We start from the raw sequence: 19,180 nt of genomic DNA, 5'->3' as shown, positions 1-19,180 counted from the left end.
GGTGCTCAATAAATATTTATTGAACAAATAAAGAATACCCCACGTGGAATTTCTTTTTGTGTGCATGGTATGAGTAGGTCCCTATTTTTTCTTTCTTCATGAAAAAGCTGTTTTCCACATCTTATGAAGAATCTGTCTTTGCCACAATGTTCCCTCCCACCCCTGCCACCTTTTTCAGGCTCAATTATTTCAGCCATGACACCGTCCTTGAGTATTCCTGTTCTCCTGCTCCTCTGCTAACGTCTGCAGGAAGGCCAGTTCTGGGGTGTAGGAGTAGGACAAGCGTAATGGGGAGCCAAGTAGGACTTATGGGGAACTCTTCTCTGATAGATCGGCCACTTTAGAAGCACTTTTTATTGTTATGATTTATTTTAATTGGAAATACACACAGTAGAACTAAGACCAATATAACAATTTTTACATGTATGATTCACTAACATTGATTGCATTCTTCAAAATAGGTACTCTTTCTCATCATCCCTTTCTGGATTCTTTCTCTCCCATCAGCACTATTTCACTGTTCTTTCCTATCTCACATTTTGAGTTGCTGTTGTCAGTTCGATCTATAAATAGTTCTTTAAAAGAACACATGCTTGTTGTGGCAGATATTCTTTATAAATGAAGCTAAGCAGTTGTTTGGCTTAAAGTTTAGAAATATACAAAGTTTATTTCATATACAGTATGCAAAAAAGGGACATGCATACCTGCCATTACAAAACTTTCTTATTGACATTAAACTTGTAAAACCTTGAAGCTGAATATGATGAATGTTAAACAGGGATATGGGCCATGTGTACTGGGAAAATAGAGCTTGTTATGGTCCTAGGCTTTGAGGAATTTCAGTCTGACTTTGCATCTGCCCCGTTCCTGATTAGGCTTTGTGGTCTTTGGCAAATTACTTATCCTGTTCAAGACTTAGTTCCCTTAATTTGAAAATGGGAACGCTTGTAATAGTGTCGCCTTTCTGAGGTGGTTGTAGGATTTGGCTGTCTGATAAAATGCATGCCAAGTCCTTAGCACAGTACTTATTGTGAATGCTTACTGATTCTGGTGTTGGACAAGAGTCTGGGGAGGAGGTCGTTACTTGACCACTTTGCAGGTTGGGCTGGATTTTTCTATGTAGAGAATGAATTGGTGGAGAGGGACATGCCAGCCAGATATTACAGAATAAATGAACACTGGGCACCAGAAAGGATAGAGTGAGCTCAGGAAACACTCATTTAGTTTGGGTTCTAGGAAGAAATGCAAATGCTTCCTTCTGTACCATCTCATTACATAAGCCTGAAATAGTTCTCTCCCTGGATATTCGTGCCCAGTGCTGGTGTTTGTCTCTGAAACTCTATCCATATAAGAGAATATATGGGAACAGAGAGGCTCAGAGCATCTATGTCTTCTGCATTCCTCCTCCTTTTTCTAAAGATATAGAGGTTCTAGAGGTAATTTCCTCCTATGAGATTAACTGCCTCTGAAAACCCACTGGAGGGTCAGGTCTGGGTCGGTTCCAACTCTATGGTACACAACAACAGAGTTGAAGAGAGAGTTAAAGAAGACCCAGAAAATCTGGGACCTCTTCCAGTTCTTTGTAAAACAAGATAATCCAATATCATCACTACTTCTAGAATCCTGTCTAATTTCTGAGTAGCAGTGGAATAATAGCTGGTCATTGCTGGAAGGAGAAGCATCACTGTGTTATGAATAAAAGAACCTGGGTTTTAGAATCAGAGACACTTTGATTTATATCCCAGTTCTGCCAACATCTTGTCCTGGTTTGCCTGTAACTGAAGAGATTCCTGACATGTGAAATTTTCTTGTCTAAAACTTGCAAAGGCCCAGGTAACCTGAGATAATAAGTTAGTCACCCTTTTCAGCTATATGCCCATCAACAGTGCCCCCTATGGTATATTTATTCCATGAAAGTTGAAACCATATCTTTGCTCACTGTTAGGCTCCCAGAATCTAACCCATGCCCAACATAGAAGCACTCATTCATTTCCTCTCTGAAGGAATGAATGAGTGATGAAACTCATGGAACCTCAGTTTCCTCATCTATAAGATGAGGTTAATCATTCTTACAGTTGTTTTCCTAAAACTAATGAGATCACCCAGCAAAGGTCCTGGTACTCACTACATCCTCCTTTCATCCTTACCTGCTGGTGCTTGATGCAACCTCTTCTTCCTTCTCAAGGAAAGCAAAGTTTAGAGAGTCAATTTTTAAAAATACTGTTTTTATATTTGCTTTTGATGCTGAGTCAAATTGTTGTTGTTATGTGTCGTTATGTTTTTGTTATAATCTCAGTGACCCTATGCACAATAGCTCTGAATCCTGTCCTATCCTGAGCCAGTCTCACTGTCTGACACACCTACACCCATTTCCACAGTTACTCTGCCATTCCATCTCATCCAGGGTCTTCCCCCACCCTTCTGAGCATGATATCCTTCTCCAGGGACTGATCCCTCCTGGAGACATGCCCAAAGTATGTGACACAGAGCTCCAGAATCCTTGCCTTCCAGGAGCAACTTGGTTTCACCTTCTCCAGGACAAACCTGTTTGTTCTCTTGGCTGTTGGTGGAATGTTCATTATTCTCCTCCAGCACCACAACTCAAAGGGATCGATCCTTCTGTCATCCTTAGTCATTGTCCATCTTTCTGATGCATAGCATGTAATTGCAAGAGACCATGGCCTGGATCAGGTGCACTTTAGTCTCCAGACTGACATTGTTGCTCTGTAGCACTCTGGAGAGGTGTCTGAAAGCAAATTCCCAATGCAATTTGCCTGTTGATTTCCTGACTGCTGGTCCCAAGAGTTTTGATTGTGGAGCTGAGCAAGCTGAAATTGTTAACAACTTTAATCTCCTTTCCATCTATCATGGTGCTGTCAATTGGCCCAGTGGTGAGAATATTTGTTTTCTTGATGTTGAGCTTCAATCCATATTGAAGACCGCAGTCTTTGATCTTTTGCAGCAAGTGCTTCAGGTCCTCCTCAGTTTCAGCAAGCAAGGTTATGTCCTCTGCATATTGCAGGTTGTTGATGAGTCTTCAATTCTGATGCCACATTTCTCCTCATAAGGCCCAACCTCTCGAATGATCTGTTTCACATATAAATTGAAAAGGTGGAAATAGGATGCATCCCTGATACACTCCTTTCCTGATTTTGAACCATCTAGTGTTTCCTTGCTCTGTTCTGACTACTGCTTCCTGATCCAAGTATAGGTTTTACATGGGAACATTCAGGTAGATGTTCTGCAATTCCCATTCTTCTCAATGTAAGCCACAATTTATTGTGATTTACCCATTTGCCAAATTAATTACAACTCATGGCAACCCAATGAACAACAGATCTGAGCCTTGTCTTACCCTGCAACATCCTTCAAATGCTCAAGCCCATTGTTACAGTCACTGCGTCAGTCTATCTTTTTGAAAGTCTTCCTCTTTTCCTTGACCCTTCACCTTTCCCAGCATGAAGTCTTTTTCCAAAGTCTGGTCCCCCCTAACAGCGTGCTAAAGTATGTGAGACAAAATTTCACCATCGTGGCCTCTATGGAGCATCCTGGCTGCATTTCTTCTAAGACAGATTTGTTTGTCTTTTGACAGTCTGTGAGATATTCAGTTCTCTTCTTGAACATCACAGTTTAAAGGAGTAATTCTTCTATTGCCATCTGTATTCATTGCCCAACCTTCACATGCATAGGAAGCAACTGAAAATATCATGGCTTGCATCAGGTGCACCTTACTCTTTACACAGATGTCATTGCTGTTTAGCACTTTGGACAGCACATTGTTTGATTTCTTGACTGCTATTGTCATGAGTGTTGATTGTGGATCCAAGTAAAATTAAATTGCTGACCACTTCAATCTTTCTTCATCTACCATGATGTTGCCTATTGGTCCAGTGTGAGGATTCTTGTTCTCCTGATGTTGAGATGTAATCTATATTGAAGGCTGTAGTCTATTTCTTTTTTTTTTAGGTCCCCAAGAGAATCAGAGTGCTAGTCCTCCCTTTATAGGTTAAACTCTTAGCTCCAACTAAAACATTGGAGTTCAAACCCACCAGTGCCTCTGCAGGAGAAAAAGGCGTGGCAATCTGCCTGTGTGAATAATACAGCCTAGGAAACCTTCTGGGGCCATTCTACTATGTCTTGTAGGGTCAGTTTGAGCCAGAACTCAACCTCACGGAATAGCATTTATCTCCCTAAAAAAGGAGTTATCTTTCATATAAGATAGAAATCAAACCAAATTAGATTCATTTACCTCAGAAGGTAGGTTTTAACTGGTCCTTTTGGATGGTATAGTTCTATTATTATATATTACTTCAAACTTAATAGGAAAAAATTGATTAAAAGATGTGCCTGGTTCATATCCCGTCTGGCTGAATGCCACAAGATACATTAATTGAAAATGAATTTCCACAAACCCAATCAAACATCCTGAAGATGAAAAATGTACCGTTTCCCCCTCCGTTCCTTCATTGATTTTTCATTTTCCCCACTCAGGGCTTCATTTAGCAATTTTTCAGTTTCATTTTGTTGTGGTCTTAATTCATTCCTCTCTCTCCCTCCCACAATGAGATAATGTACCATTTCCTTTGCCCTTATTAAACTGTTCTTTCATGCTGCATAAGCACAGAGCAAGTTTCTTCATACATCTCTGTGCTTTATTATTTTTTTAAAAATGAGGGTAAGCTTTGTCATTATTACTTTTTTAATTTCATTTTGTGGTAGCTTTATCAAGGAGAATGAACATTAAAAATACAATTATTGAAATTACAGCATTACATCTAAAATATAATTAAGAAAACTTATAGCAAAAATGCACTTTATAGGGAAGGAGTATAAAATTTCAAATACTCTTATTTTGCACTAAGATGAATGTGATTCCTAGTTCGCTGTGTGTTAGAATAGATCTAAGCTGCACAGGCTTAGATTTTTCAGATTTTTTAGAAGGAGATCACCAGGCTTTTCTTCCAAGGTCCTTCTGGGTAGGTTTGAATCTCTATCCTTTTGGTTAACAGCCCAGTACATTAAATGTTTGCACCACCTATGAGCCCTTCAAATAACCTAACAATTTAAATTTGCTTCCAAAGGCAACAGTGGCTCAACCCAGTATCACATCGTTCTCTTGACCTAGAACTCATAGCCCTAGTTAGCTCATTTTGCCTCACTTTGATTGGCAGTGATAGATCTTGTATAGATTTTTTTTTCAGTGAGAACATGAATTATTTCTTCATAAATTTAGTTAAAAGTAGAAAGTCTTTTAAATAAGGTCTCATGGGAAAGGGTAACAGAGTGACCTATTGATGTTAAGTATTAGGGAACCTTAGATTTACTTTTCTATTGTGTGGTCATATTTTAACAAGCAAACAGCTCGACACCCTGATTTGGATCAATGTGGGACTCTGCTGGTGTTTACTAAAACTAAAATGGAAATCAAAGTCACCCAAGACCAAAGAGGCGGTATTTGCCCAGGAAATAAAATTCAGGAGGCAAAAAGGAACAGGATTGAAGGATAAATGAAAATGGGAAGAAAAGAAGAAGTGGGAAGAATGTTGTTACTTTGTGGGGATTGCTACAGAACAAAAGATGTGTGAATTGTTGGGTGGAAAGTGAATTTTAAATCTGTAAGATTTAACACAATCATAATAAAAAAAAGAAAGCCAAAGAAATTTCAGAAAGAACCCAATGATATCATGAACTTAGACTGTCTGAATTTGTAAGAGAATTTCTTTCCCTTATAAAATTTTAAGCAATTTGACTGAATGTGGCCATCAATTTTAGTGTATCTTCCAGTATCTCTAAAATTGATTTCACATATGTCACTCTCAGTATAAATTAAAACTAATGTGTACCTTTTACACATTCCTTTTTTGTATGTTTCATGTAAGACATTTCTCAGATCTTGTGTATATTATTATTTGTCAGCTGGTAGTAGGAAGCATTCTGTCTTTAGTTGTCAAATGCTACTATAGTAGAGGTATCACAGATAGATGGCTTTAACAAGCAAAAATTTATGATCTCAGTTTAGGAGGGGAAGTCTGAATTCAGGGAGCTACCTCTAGGGGAAGACTTTATTTCTATATTTGTTCTGGAAGAAGGCTCTTGTCCTCTTTTCAGCATATGTTGTTGTTGTGTACTGCTGAGTCAGAACCAACCCATAGCTGATCCTCCAGTGGGTTTTCAGAAGCAGTTAATTTTAAAGGAGGATATGGTCCATCCTCCCGCGGAGCAGCTGGTGGATTCAAACTGTGAGTCTTTGGAATTGCAGCACAGAGTCTTGCCACTAGACCACCAGAGCTCCACTTCAGCATGTTGTGTTGTTGTTAAGTGCGGTCGAGACACAGGGAACTCATAGTGGCCCAAAGAACGAAAGATCTGGACACTAGTATAACTTTCACCCTTTCTCCAGGTTCATAGGGTTTCCAGAGGCAAGCTATTTCAGACGTGGATGCCACTCCTGCTTCCAAGCTTGTTTTAATCTGGGAGCTCCACCCAACACCATCAACCATGAGTAACCATTATCACATTTGACACATCAGTGTTAGAATGTTAAGCTTCAGAGCAACCATGAGTTACCTCTGTATGGCAAGTGGATAGACCAGGGCTATTACGACCTAGACTATAAAGGCCTTTGTGTCTTGGCACTGATCTTTTCCTGGATTTAGGAGGTTCACAGTGGGCTTGAGCAGGGCAGAGATCATGAGGATGGTACAGGATAGGACAGGATTTCACCCTGTTGTTCATAGTGTTGCTATGAGCCCTAAGATCCCTCAGAGGTGCCTGACAGTAACAACCACCACTCAGGAAACCGGATGCAAAGGATGCTCTCCATCCATGGCTCTTCTTTCCTTATGGTGCCCTCTTTTCTCTGATTTTTTCTCTCGGTTCTGTCCTTTATCTTTTGTAAGACAAAAGGTAAATCACAAACACTTACCCACCATGATCATATATATTGTTTTTCTCACCAGACAGCACATATTTTTTAGGAACCCAATTAAATCCATGACACACCCTAAAGCCCATTCCTTAAAAACCACTATCCAATGCTGAATAGTATTTAATATTTATTTGCTTCTCTAGTTCTTATATTCACTTATTTCTTATCATAGTGCCCTAGTTCAGTGTTGAGTTACATTTCATGAATCTTACATAGTTGAGAACTATTTACATAATTCTAACACCTAATCCAAAATAACTTGTGACCTACATGTGGCCAATATGAGGGAAATCCAGGAAGTTGGGAAGCCTCACTTCCTCCAGTGTTGTGCTGAAACCAGAACACAACCTTATTAAGTCCTTGTCACATTTCCTTCTGGTTTGATCTGTGTATAGTTCCTTATGGAAACAAATTGGGAGGACTCCTTACCCTATAGCACCCTGTTTCCAAAGCCATTTGTAAAACTGTATAAATGAGTGGTTTCAGCTCCAAAGGAGAGTGAGTGTTTCTTTATAGCAAATAATTGATTCACCAAACAGTGGTACACTGTGGGTTTTCTTTTTCATTAGTCATTAGAGGATATATAAACAAAAAGTAGCACTCACTCTCATGTGTCCTTAAGTTGAGAGGTGGTTTCAAAGGGCTCAGTTTGCACAGAGAAATGAGACATAAAACCAGCTCAGAGGACTTGGGAAATGCTAGGCTGAAAGGTGACTTTTGAGTAGATGGTGACAGCAGGGATCTTCCTGGTGGAGAAGGGACAGGAGGGTGAGAAGGCATTCCTGATGGAGACCCTAGCCTGTGCATAGGGCCAGAATATGGCCAAGATTATGCCCAAGAAGAACTGGAAGAATTGGTAGTGTTGTTATTGGAGTCCATCAAGTAGTAAATGTCAATTCCTATCGATCTCATCTGGTAGTGGTGGTGGGGTTAGTTGCTGTAGAGTCAAGCATGACTCACAGCAACAGACCCGTATCTGCTCCTATCCTGTGCCATCCTCATCAACGCTTGAGCCCATTGCTTCAGTCATCATGCCAATCCACCTCTTCGGAGGCCTTTCTCTCTTTCACTCCTAAGGACTGGCCTCTCCTAAAAACATGCCAGATATACTTGAGCTGAAACCTTGCCATCCTTACCTCTGATGAGCATTCCACTTGCACTTTTTCCAAGACGCTGGTTCATGTTTTTGGCAATCCATGGGATATTTAGTGCTCTCCTTCAACCCTATAATTAAAAAGCATCAATAATTCTCCTGTCATCCTTATTCATTGTCCAGCTTTCAGATATATAGCAAGTGATTGAAAAGACCATAGACTGAGCCAGGCACACTTCAGTCTTCAAACTGACATCTTGAGTATTTTGGAGAGGTCTCTGACAGTGGTCTTGCCTAAAGCAATGCGTATCCTGATCTCCTGACTGCTGATACCAAGGTTGCTGATTGTGGATTGAAGTTAGATGAAATCATGACAGTTGTTGCCCATTATTCCACTGGTAGAGGACCTTTTGTTTTGATGTTGAGATATAATCCATATTGAAGATTGTACTCTCTTTGATCTTCTACAGCCAGGCTTTCAGGTCCTCCTCACTTTCAACAAGCAAGGTTGTGTCATTTATGAATCTTTCTCTGATCCTTACATCACATTCTTCTTCATACAATCCAGCTTCATGAATAATTTACTCAACAAATAGATTGAATAGGTATGTAGAAAGAATACAATCCTGACACACACCTTTCCTGATTTTAAACCATGCGTTGTTCCCTTGTTCTGTTTGGACAATAGTTTCTTGGGGTAGGTATAGATTTCATATGAGGACAGCTAAGTGTTATGGGATTCCTATTATTCTAAACATTAGCCATAGTTTGTTGTGAACTGCACAGTCAATGCCTTTGCATAGTCAATAAACACAGATAGACATTCTTCTGGTACTTTCTGCACTTAGTCAGGCTCCATTTGACATCAGCAATCATATCCCTGGTGCCACAGTCTCTTATAAACCTTGAACTTCTGGAAGTTCATTGCCAATGTACAGTTTCAACTGTATTTGGATGATTTTCAGCAATATTTTGCTTTCATGTGGTATTAATAATGTTGTTCAATAATTTTCACATTCTGTTGGATTACCTTTCTTGGGAATTGAACATATATGGATCTCTTCCAGTCAGTCAGATAGTCAACTGTCCTCCAAATTTCCTAGCTTACCCTGGTGAACATGTCTACAGTTGCACCTGTTATCTGAATTGTCTATCGGTATCCTATCTATTCCTGAGACCTCATTTTTTCCCAGTATCTCAATGCAGCTTGAACTTCTTTTTGTTAACATTGGTTCTTGTTTACCAAATTTTTTTAGTGTTGAGCAATTATATTTTGGTACAGTGATTTGTATATTCCTTCCATTTTCTTTTGATGCTTCCTGGGTCATTCACGATAGCTTTAGAGGTAGAACTCAGACAGAAAGTCACTCAAATATGAGGAGGAACAGCTGCAGACAACCATTAATAATTGGAATGTGGAATGTATGAAGTGTGAAGTTATAAATGGTGAAATGGAATGCAAGAAGAATAACAATCTAGTTATTCATGAACTGTAATGGACAGGCTGTGGTCACTTCGAATCAGATGATCATATGATCTGTGCATGAATGAAAAACTAGGAAGAATGATGTTTACACTCATTATTGAAAGGACAATTTCAAGATCTATCCTAAGATGCCATGTTGTGAATGATAGGATACTATCCGTACACAAACAAGGGAGACCTGTTGACACAAGTATTATTCCAATACATGCACCAGTGCCTAGAGACAGAGGAGGAAATGGAGGATTTCTACCAACTTTTAAAGTCTGAAATTGACAAAACATGCAGCCAAGATGTATTAATAATTATTGGTGACTGGAATGAAAAAGTTGGAAACAATGAGGAAGAAAGAATAGAAAAATACACAGAGAAAAGAGACTGGAGAGCAAGTGATTAAATTTTGTACCTTCAATAATTTATTCACCACACATACCTTTTTTAAAGGAACACACAAGGCAGTTTAACACATAGACCTCATCTGAAATACTGCACAGGAACCAGATTTACTACATCTATGGGAAGAACCATAGGAGAAACTCCATATCAACAGTCAGAATCAGGGCAGGGGCTGACTGGGGAGCAAACCATCAATTGTTTATTGTTGTTATTGTTGTTGTGTTCCATAGAGTCAGAACCCACCCATAGCTGACCCTTCAGCAGGTTTTCAGAGGCAGTTAATCAAACAAGAGGAGATTGCCCATCCTTCTCCCACAGAGCATCTGGTGGCCTTGAACTGTGTGTCTTTGGGATTGCAGTGCAGCTTCTTTGTCAGTAGGTCACCAGAGCTCCCATTACTCATGTGTCAAATTGAGACAGAATAAGATTAAAACAAACCAACAAGAACCAAAGTACAATCTTGAGTCTATCCTACCTGAATTTAAAAAAAAAAATATCTTAACAGATTTGAGGCATTGATCACCAATGATCGAAGACCAGAGGAGCTGTGGGATGAAATAAAAGATATCATACATGAAGAGAATAAAAGATCCTTACAAAGACAGAGGAGAAAGAAAAAACCCAAATGCCAGAAAAAACCATGAAATTTACATTAGAGCATTGTGAAGCCAAGACAAAGGGAAGAGATGCCGAAGTAAAAGCTGCATAGAAGATTTCAAAGGGCAGCTCAAGAAAACAAAGCAAAGTATAATAACAAAAATGTGCAAAGAGCTGAAGTTAGAAAATTAAAAGGAAAGAATTAGGTTAGCATTTCTTAAGCTGAAAGAATTAAACTTTAAGCCTTGATTTGCAATACTGAGACATGCCATGGGAAAAGCTTGAAGGACCTGGTGGAGTAAAACCCCATAAGATTTACTAGGCCATAGTTTTTACAGGAAGGAGCCCTGGTGAGACAGTGGTTTAAGTGCTTAGCTGCTAACTGCAAAGGCTGAATCCACCAAATGCTCTATGGAAGAGAGATGAGGCAGTCTGCTTCTTCACAGCATTGCCAAACCTCTGGGGCCTTCTGCCCTAACCTGTTGTTACCTTAAGTCAGAATGGAAGGATTTGATTTGGTTTATCTTCATGGGAGCAGGTGATCAGGTCTTTTCCTCAAGGAGCCAATGGTTTGATAGGCCCATCAACCTTTCACTTAGCAGCCAGGCACTTAAATGTTCCACCATTAGGGCTCCTAGCTCTCTCTCTCTCATTGCTGTCACCTAAGAAGCCATAGTTAACCCTCAGGCATGTTTTTGGAAGCTATAAATTGCACAGGAGGAAATTGTCCATCTTACTTTCAAGAGGTACGTAGCTAGGAGGATGGAATGACTTGAATGTAGGATGTGTGGACTAGGAATGAAATAAAGCTGAGACAATGGAAGCACAGGGAAACCCAGGGAAAGGAAACCATTATAAGGTGGGAGGGATTTTAAGGAAAAGAGTGTGTTCAGGTTGCCTGGAGCAGGGCCTTTAACAAAATTGCCTGATCTTCCTAGGTGATTCAGTATGTGTCTATGGAAAAGGGTGGATTGATAGTTTTAACACCTATACAGGTGACTGCATTGTGGCTAATGTAAATAAAAGTAATTTTTAGTTTTAAGAAGTTACTGGAACTTTTACCTTACCTTCTCTCCTTCCTTAAATACCAAAGCCTGTGGTTTTAAAACTAATATCATGCAGAGTCTCTTAGACAGAAAAACATAATCTGCTTGAGTTACAAAGAAGCATGTTAACTAAGTAAAAAGTCAGGGGCAGGAGGAGGAACCGATTAACATAGAGTTCCTGACTCTGCATATTCCTTTGTGGAGCATTTTGCTTCATTCCAGTACCTGTTTAAATAAAGAATGCACAACATTGTTCAAAATAACAAATAGATGGAAACAACCAAGATACCCAACAATGATTGAATGAATAGAGAAGCAATGATAAATTCACATAACGAATACTACCCGACATTGGAAAACAATGAACTTGTAAAACACTACACACCACAGATGAGTCTAGAAGACATTTTGGTGAATGAGACATGTTAGTCACAAAGGGACAAAAACTGCATAAGTCTATTATTGTAATAATAAGACCAAGAAGGGGTGTGGGTGGGAAGTGAGAAAAGAATGGATAGATAATGAACACTGCACTGGAGTAGGTCAAAGGAAAGCTAGTCTGAAAGGAAAGGATGATTAGAAACCATGTTGTGTGATGGTTAATAGCCTTTCAAAGAGGCTTGGGGGAGAGAATATGCATGAATTAATAAATTAAAAGTATTCATGGACAGTATTTTGGTTGAAGAGAAGAAAATACTAAATGATACACACACACAAACACACACACACACACACACACATGTATATAGCAGTGTTTAACGAAAGAAAATGAACAAGAAATGGTATTTAGTAAAATAAGAAAAAAGAAAGGAAGCTCTGGTGGCTAGTTGGTAAGGAGTTGTTCTGGTAACTCAAAAGCTGACAATTTGAATCCACCCTCTGCTCAGAGGGAGAGAGTTTGAGCAATCTTCTCCTGTGCAATTTATAGCCCCTTAAAGACCTCTGAAGGGTCAGCTATGAGTTGTTCTGACTCATCAGCACATAACAAGAACATTTGAACATATGGATGCAACATGGGATGTTAATTCATCTACATTAAGAGATATTTTTAATTAATTCTTTGTTGCACATTTTCCTTCCTCCTTCTTCTTTCTCCCTCCCTAGTCCACTTTACAATGCATCTCTTGTTCCAGATTATTATAATACATGAAATGCTTAATCATATATTCCAGACAACTCTTTCCCTCATCTGTTCCAGTGCAGTGTTCATTATCTATCTACCCTTTTCCCATCAGGCTCACAACTTCCCATGTCAGTCCTGTTTTATAACAGCAGTGTTATGCAGTATTTGTCCTTTTGTGACAGAGATATTTCACTCAGCATAGTGTCCTCCAGAAGACTGAAAAAATTTTTAAAATAGCTACCTAACTAATCAGCTGGAAGACAGCCACATCTGTGCTCATTTTTTTTTAAAAAGAGATGGTCCAACAGAATGCAGAAATTTTTGAACAGCATTAGTATTACATGCAAATAAAGGATACAAAACACAATATAAAAACAGTTACAGCAGTATTCTAGCAGGGAACTGCCAGATCAAAAGGAAACATTGTGGAATGAGGGATGTCAGGTGGATTTTAGCTGAAGGAAAGGAGACTAGAAAGATGTTTATCTGAGTTATTTTGACTATGTAAGTTTTGGCAGGAATAAGAATTCTAGAACTCTCTTATTGTGTACATGTAAAACCTGTTGTTATGTGCCGTTGTATCAGAACTGTCTCATAGCTGACCCTCCAGTGAGGTTTCAGAGACTGGAAATCACAATGGAAGAGCAGCTGGTGGATTTGAACCACTTGCTTTAGGGTTGACAGTGCAGCTCCTTACCACTAGACCACCAGTACTACTTATACATAAACATACAGGCACAGATTTGAACAGAATAAGAGGATTGGTAGATACTGCATGGTTTAAAATAGGAAAATGTGTTGGAGAGTGTATCTATTCCCCATACTTCCTCAGTCTGCATCATTAGCAAATATTCTGAGAAGCTGAACTATATAAAAAAGAACATAGCACTTAAATTGCATGCAGGAAGACTCATTATCAGCCTGAGATACAGTTTTATTTGCTAATAGCAAAGAGGACTTGAAGATGAAGAGCAGTCTTCATTGTGAGTTGCACCTCGACGCAAAGAAAGCAAACGTTCTAACAATTAGAGCCCTGACTATAGGGATTGTTTGTGGATAATTATTCTTCTACAGAGAGCTGTGGTGACATGATTCATAGGAGGCTGTGCTGCCAACCCAAAGGTGGTGTTCTCTGCTGGTTCAAGTATCCACCAGCCTCTCTGTGGGAGAAAGGTGGACTATCTCCTTCCATGCAACTTACAGCCTCCAAAAACCCACTAGAGGGTCAGTTGTGCATCAGGTCCAGCTGAGTTGCCTTTTCTTCTACTAATTGAGAGAAATCTAAACAAAATAATCCTACTGTAGCCTCAAACTAATTTTAACTTCCCTTCAAGTTTTAACCTTCATCATTGTAAACCTTTGTTTCCCTTCAGGCTTTTGTAAACACATTTTGGTTTTGCAATATAATTGTTTTCCGTGTTTGTGGAATATATTCCATCAAATTGATATTCCATAATTTATTACTCATTCCTTTAGTGCTAGACATTAAGGTTACTTCCATTTTCTCACTATTATAAATAATGGGAGTGAGAACATCTTTGTATATATAGCTTTTTTCTTATGTTTGAATTATATCCATAGGATTAATTCCCAGGAGTGAGATTAGTGGGTCAAAGGCTATGAACAGTTTTATGACTCTTAATATTTATTGCTAAATTGCCCAAAGGGTCATTCTAATTTACAGGGCCACCTGCAATACACAGAAGTAGCTGTTTCTCTCAGCCCTTCCAACAGTGGAATCCTCTGTCAATAGTTTGGGGCAAATGTAGTAGCCATTAAAGGATCACTTATTTTCTTTAGGTTTAATTTCTTTAATTATTATCATCATTGAACATTTTCCTTTCTGTATGTTACTGCTGATACTATCTTTCTGTGATTTTCTTTCCATATTATAAGATTATCCTTTTTTGACACCAGATGAAATTGAAAATATTTTATGATGAAAATGTCAAATGCACTTAAAATTGAAAGACTAATCAATGAAGCTCCATATACTCTTTACCCACATTCATCAATAGGACAGCTCTGTCACATTGCCTTTAGCTGTCCTATCTTCTCCTCTTTCTTTTTCTTCTTTTCACCTTTGTGCAGTTATTTTTAAACAAATCTCACTGTGCAACATTCCCCTATATATTCTGCTAAGCATCTTTAAGATATGTAGGATTTTTCTTATAAAACTAGCTAGTATATATGTTATTGTTGTTTTATGCCATTGAGTCAACACCAACTCATAGCTGATACTCCAAGAGGGTTTTCAGAGGCTTTAAATCACACGGGAGTTGTCCACCTTTCTCCTGAAGAGAACCCTGGTAGATTCGTACCATGTTCCTTTGGGTTGGCAGCACAACTCCTTACCACTAAGCTACCAGAACTCCCTAACTAGTATATATATTGAGCAAAATTAATGAGTCCCTAAGTATAATTGCATACCCATCTGTAGATTTTCTGTAAAATTAATACCAACGTATAAAAAAAACTCTCCAAATATCTTAAACAGATCCTTTTTCCTAATGACTCATTCCAGTCACTGTACAGACATTATTATGTTTCTGAATATTCTTAATGTTAGAGAATGGCTCTTTCTGAGTATCTCCCCTCCCACTACTTCTGCTCTCTGATGAATTTCAAGAGTCAGTTGTCTTGTGAAAAATTCCATATCCTGAATAAGACTATTTCCTTATTAGCTCTGGAAGCCTAACTAGATTCAGTTTGTTTTTAAAAAAAATAAAAATAAGACTGTTTTGTCAGAGGGGCTGCATGCTTCCGTAGTGCTGGATGGCATGGAATAGCTGTTGGCGCACTTGCGCGATGCTCAGGATGACCATGGGTTCCGGTGTTAAAAGCCAGTAACATAATCTTCTGGATCCTTGTTTTGGATTGAATTGTGTCGCCCCCCCCCGAACATTTATTACAAGTCCTAATTTTCTTTGTTGTTGTGTGCCATCGAGTCAGAACTGACCCATAGCTGACTCGCTGACTCTCTGGCAGATTTTCCTGAGGCAGTTAATACAGCACGGGAGGAGCCCATACCTCTGGTGGTAGTTGGCAATGGGCTGTCTTTGCCATGTTAATGAGTCACAAGGAGCGTAAGATGGGTCACAAGTCCACCTCTTCTGAAATATGATTAAACTAGCATTCCAGAATTAGAGGTGAGAGAATGGTAAGCCATCAGAAGATCACCTGGAAACTGAAGCTCAGAAGAGACAAGGACCTTTCTCTACAGGCATTAGGGAAGCCTTCCCTCAGAGCCAGACCCTGATTCATGACTTCTAGCCTGAGCAGTTAAAAACAAATTCCTGTTTGGTGAAGGCATCCACTTGCGGTATTTCTGTGATAGCACCACTAGACAACTAAGATTTCCACCATTAACTTTTTTGCCTTGCTATTTTCATCTGTTGATGATGGTGCATTAAAGAAATTTCCCCCCCCAGGATATACCACATGGTAGTTTTCTAATTATCTCATTTCTTCTGTGTGGTAAAACTTTCCCCTCACAAATAAGGTTGTTTTAAATAACCTTAAAATACATTTTACAAATAAGGCAGAATAAAGTCTTTATTCTTTGCTCTAAACGAAATTTCCAAGTAGGGAGTTAGTTCTTTTGACACATCCAGTGGTGTCCAATGAATTGTTGCTGTTTTTTTAAGAATCATAAAAAATAGATGGCTTAGGGAACTCTGATGGCCTAGTGGCTAGAAGCTGTGCAGCAATCCCAAAGGCTTGTGGTTCGAATCCATCAGTGGCTTTGCTGGAGAAGGAGGGGCAATCTCTTCCTGTGCCAGTTGGATCTGATTTGACGGTACACAACAAGGGAAAAAGAAAGAGTGGAAATAAGGTTGATGGAAATAAACAATATGCTTCATAAGAAAACAAAACAAAAAACAGATGGCACAGATGGCTTTGAAAGGATGTATATATTTCCCATTTTTTTTAACCAATAACTAATTGCATTCTTTTTTCCCCATGCTTAAATTATTCCATCCTTAGCCAAGAGGAGACCCTACATATCCTGTTTTTAGGTATAAAAATTTATCTCAGGCTCACCCTGTGCATTTCTTTGTGATTCCCATAGGATATTCTGGGTTTTTATGAGAACAGTTTTTCAGAAACAACAATCCAAATATATTGTGCACATAGTTTTATTATTTCTAAGTTTTCTCAGTGGACAGAACTAAGAAATGTATAGGTTTCCCCCCTCCCCCTTTTATACTGGCTTATTTACAAAGTTAGAATTTATTGTTTTTCATACCAGATCTTTCCCATTTCCTTCACCCCTCCACCCATCCAATTGTATGCTCCATGATTAAACACCCCTCCCCACCCATACTCACCCCTCTGCTTTCACACCCCCTGGATCTGATCTTCATACATGTTTGACAATAATGGTTTTATATTGTATTTGTCCTTACGGGACTGATTTTGTTCACTCAACGTAATACTCTCTAGTCCCTCCCAAGTTAGGTAGTAATTTACAAAATCATTACTCCTGCATGCTGCATAGTATTCCATTGTGTGAATGTACCATAATTTCTCAATCCATTCAACTGTGGTTGGACATCTGGGCTATTGCCATATTATTGTGATGGTGAATAATGCTGCTATGAACAATGGTTTACAAGTCTCCATTTGTGCCTCAGTTCTCATTTTCTTGGGGTATATTCCAAGCAGTGGAATAGCTGGGTCATATGGAATTTCTATGTTCAGCTCTTTGAGAAAGCACCAAACTGCTTTCCAGAGTGGTTGTACCATTTTACAATCCCACCAACAATGTACAAGAGTTCCTATCTCATCGGTATAAAAAAAAGAAATAATTTCTTTTTAATTTTAATTAAGAGTTACTATCTCCTTGCACCCTCTCATTTATTGCTTGCTTTCCTGTTAAACTTTGCCACTGCTGCTGGAGTGAGATGGTATCTCATTGTGGTTTTTATTTGCATCTCTTTTACTGTCAGTGATTTTCAAATAACTTCCTCTGTGAACATTTTTTCCTTGTCTTTTGCCCATTTCATAACTGGAGAAACGTATATTTTACAAAAGAAAAGAAAAGATTATACTGATATTCTGTTTTAGATTTAATTATTTTTATTTCTTAAGGTTTCATGCTTGTATATACTTTGTTTTCTATGAAATATCTAGGTTCCAAACTTTATTACCATAAAGTTTAAAAGTAGCAATATTTTTTTCTTATTGAAAGATAATTTTTCTAACATTATTGTTCTAGCATATTGCACTAAAAATATACAAATTACTTTCTCCCATCAGCAGTTAAATATTTTCCACAAATTTAATAGACAATTAAATTCCTTTATTTCAGTTTGTTTTCACATTTTGGGCTTCACTTTTCCTCTCTTGTTTCTCTTGTTTATTATTTTGTATCTATAAAATGTGTTTTCAAAGTTAAAACAATATATTATTTGAAACTCTTCAATTCTGTCTTCCCTACCTAGTATCCTTGTTCCCCTTCTGGTAACTGTTCCTTAATAATGAAGTGATTATTAACTTAGGACGGTCACAGTTTGTTTAAGCAGCCTCTTAGTAGTATAGTTTTGTTTCCTAAAAACCAAAAATCTTATACTCACGTCTTTTCCATATTTTGGCTAGTGTGTCTTTGTGATCTAGCCCTAGAAAGGAAATGTCTAGGGAAGAGGGTGGATACATACCTATTTTTTTTCTACACTTTAGACTTTTGTTGATATACTGGATAGATCCTCTCAGTAAGAATTAAAAAATATTAAAAAAAAGAATTAAAAAAATTTTGTACTGAGAAGAATTTTCTTTATAAAAAGATATTATTGTGAATGCTCAAATTCAATATATTAGACTGTTGGAAAGCTAACATGTTTTTAAAAACCACTAGTTGTTTATTAAACCTACACACTTCCCACTATTCTCTAAGGCAAGACCTGGCACAGAGTACCATAGTTCCTGTGTTCAGCAGCATATGGTTTGTCTTTTTTGCTGCTGTTAGTTCTGTTGAGTCACTTCCAACTCCTGGCAACTTTACATATGACAGAACAAAATACTGCCTAATCCTGCACCATCATCAGGATCAGGGTCTCTTTGAGCCCATGTGTTGTGACTATTTTTAAAAATTTCTTTTAATTTGCGTTTAGTGTATTGATATCAGTTCATTTCCCCCAGAAAGGTGATTTTTAATAGTTCTTATTTATTAGCCATTCATGGCTTTTGCCTTTTTAAAAATGTTATTATTATTAATAATTTTAATGAAAATTTACAGAGACTTTGGATTTCCATTCAGTCATTGTTGTACTTTTCTTCCTGCCCGCCCCCACCCAGTACACTCTTCTCTTTGAAAAGTAAAAGAAAAATTCTTGCATTGTTTTACAATCTCTCCTCCCAAGTCGACTCCACTATGCAGCCTTCGTTCTGGACTTCTGTCATGACAGTAATACCTAATCACATATCCCTTTTAGTTCTCCATTATCTGTTTCAATACAGTATACATTATTTAGCCCATCTTTCTCAGTCTCCCCCGCAACTCCGATGTCAGTTC

The 19,180-nt window shown here is 38.3% G+C and overlaps 1 protein-coding gene across 1 annotated transcript in view; it reads left to right on the top strand.

The window, feature by feature from the left end:
• Window positions 1–19,180, top strand: part of MYZAP (myocardial zonula adherens protein) — a 125,531-nt gene that overhangs the window by 82,274 nt on the left and 24,077 nt on the right. The window lies entirely within an intron of this gene.

The sequence above is a fragment of the Elephantulus edwardii genome, unplaced genomic scaffold (assembly GCF_000299155.1).
Source record: "Elephantulus edwardii isolate Elephantulus edwardi_28Jun2011 unplaced genomic scaffold, EleEdw1.0 scaffold00145, whole genome shotgun sequence".
Lineage (NCBI taxonomy): Eukaryota > Metazoa > Chordata > Mammalia > Macroscelidea > Macroscelididae > Elephantulus > Elephantulus edwardii.
Note: the sequence above shows the minus strand (reverse complement) of the source record. Positions and strands in the feature narration are given on the sequence as shown.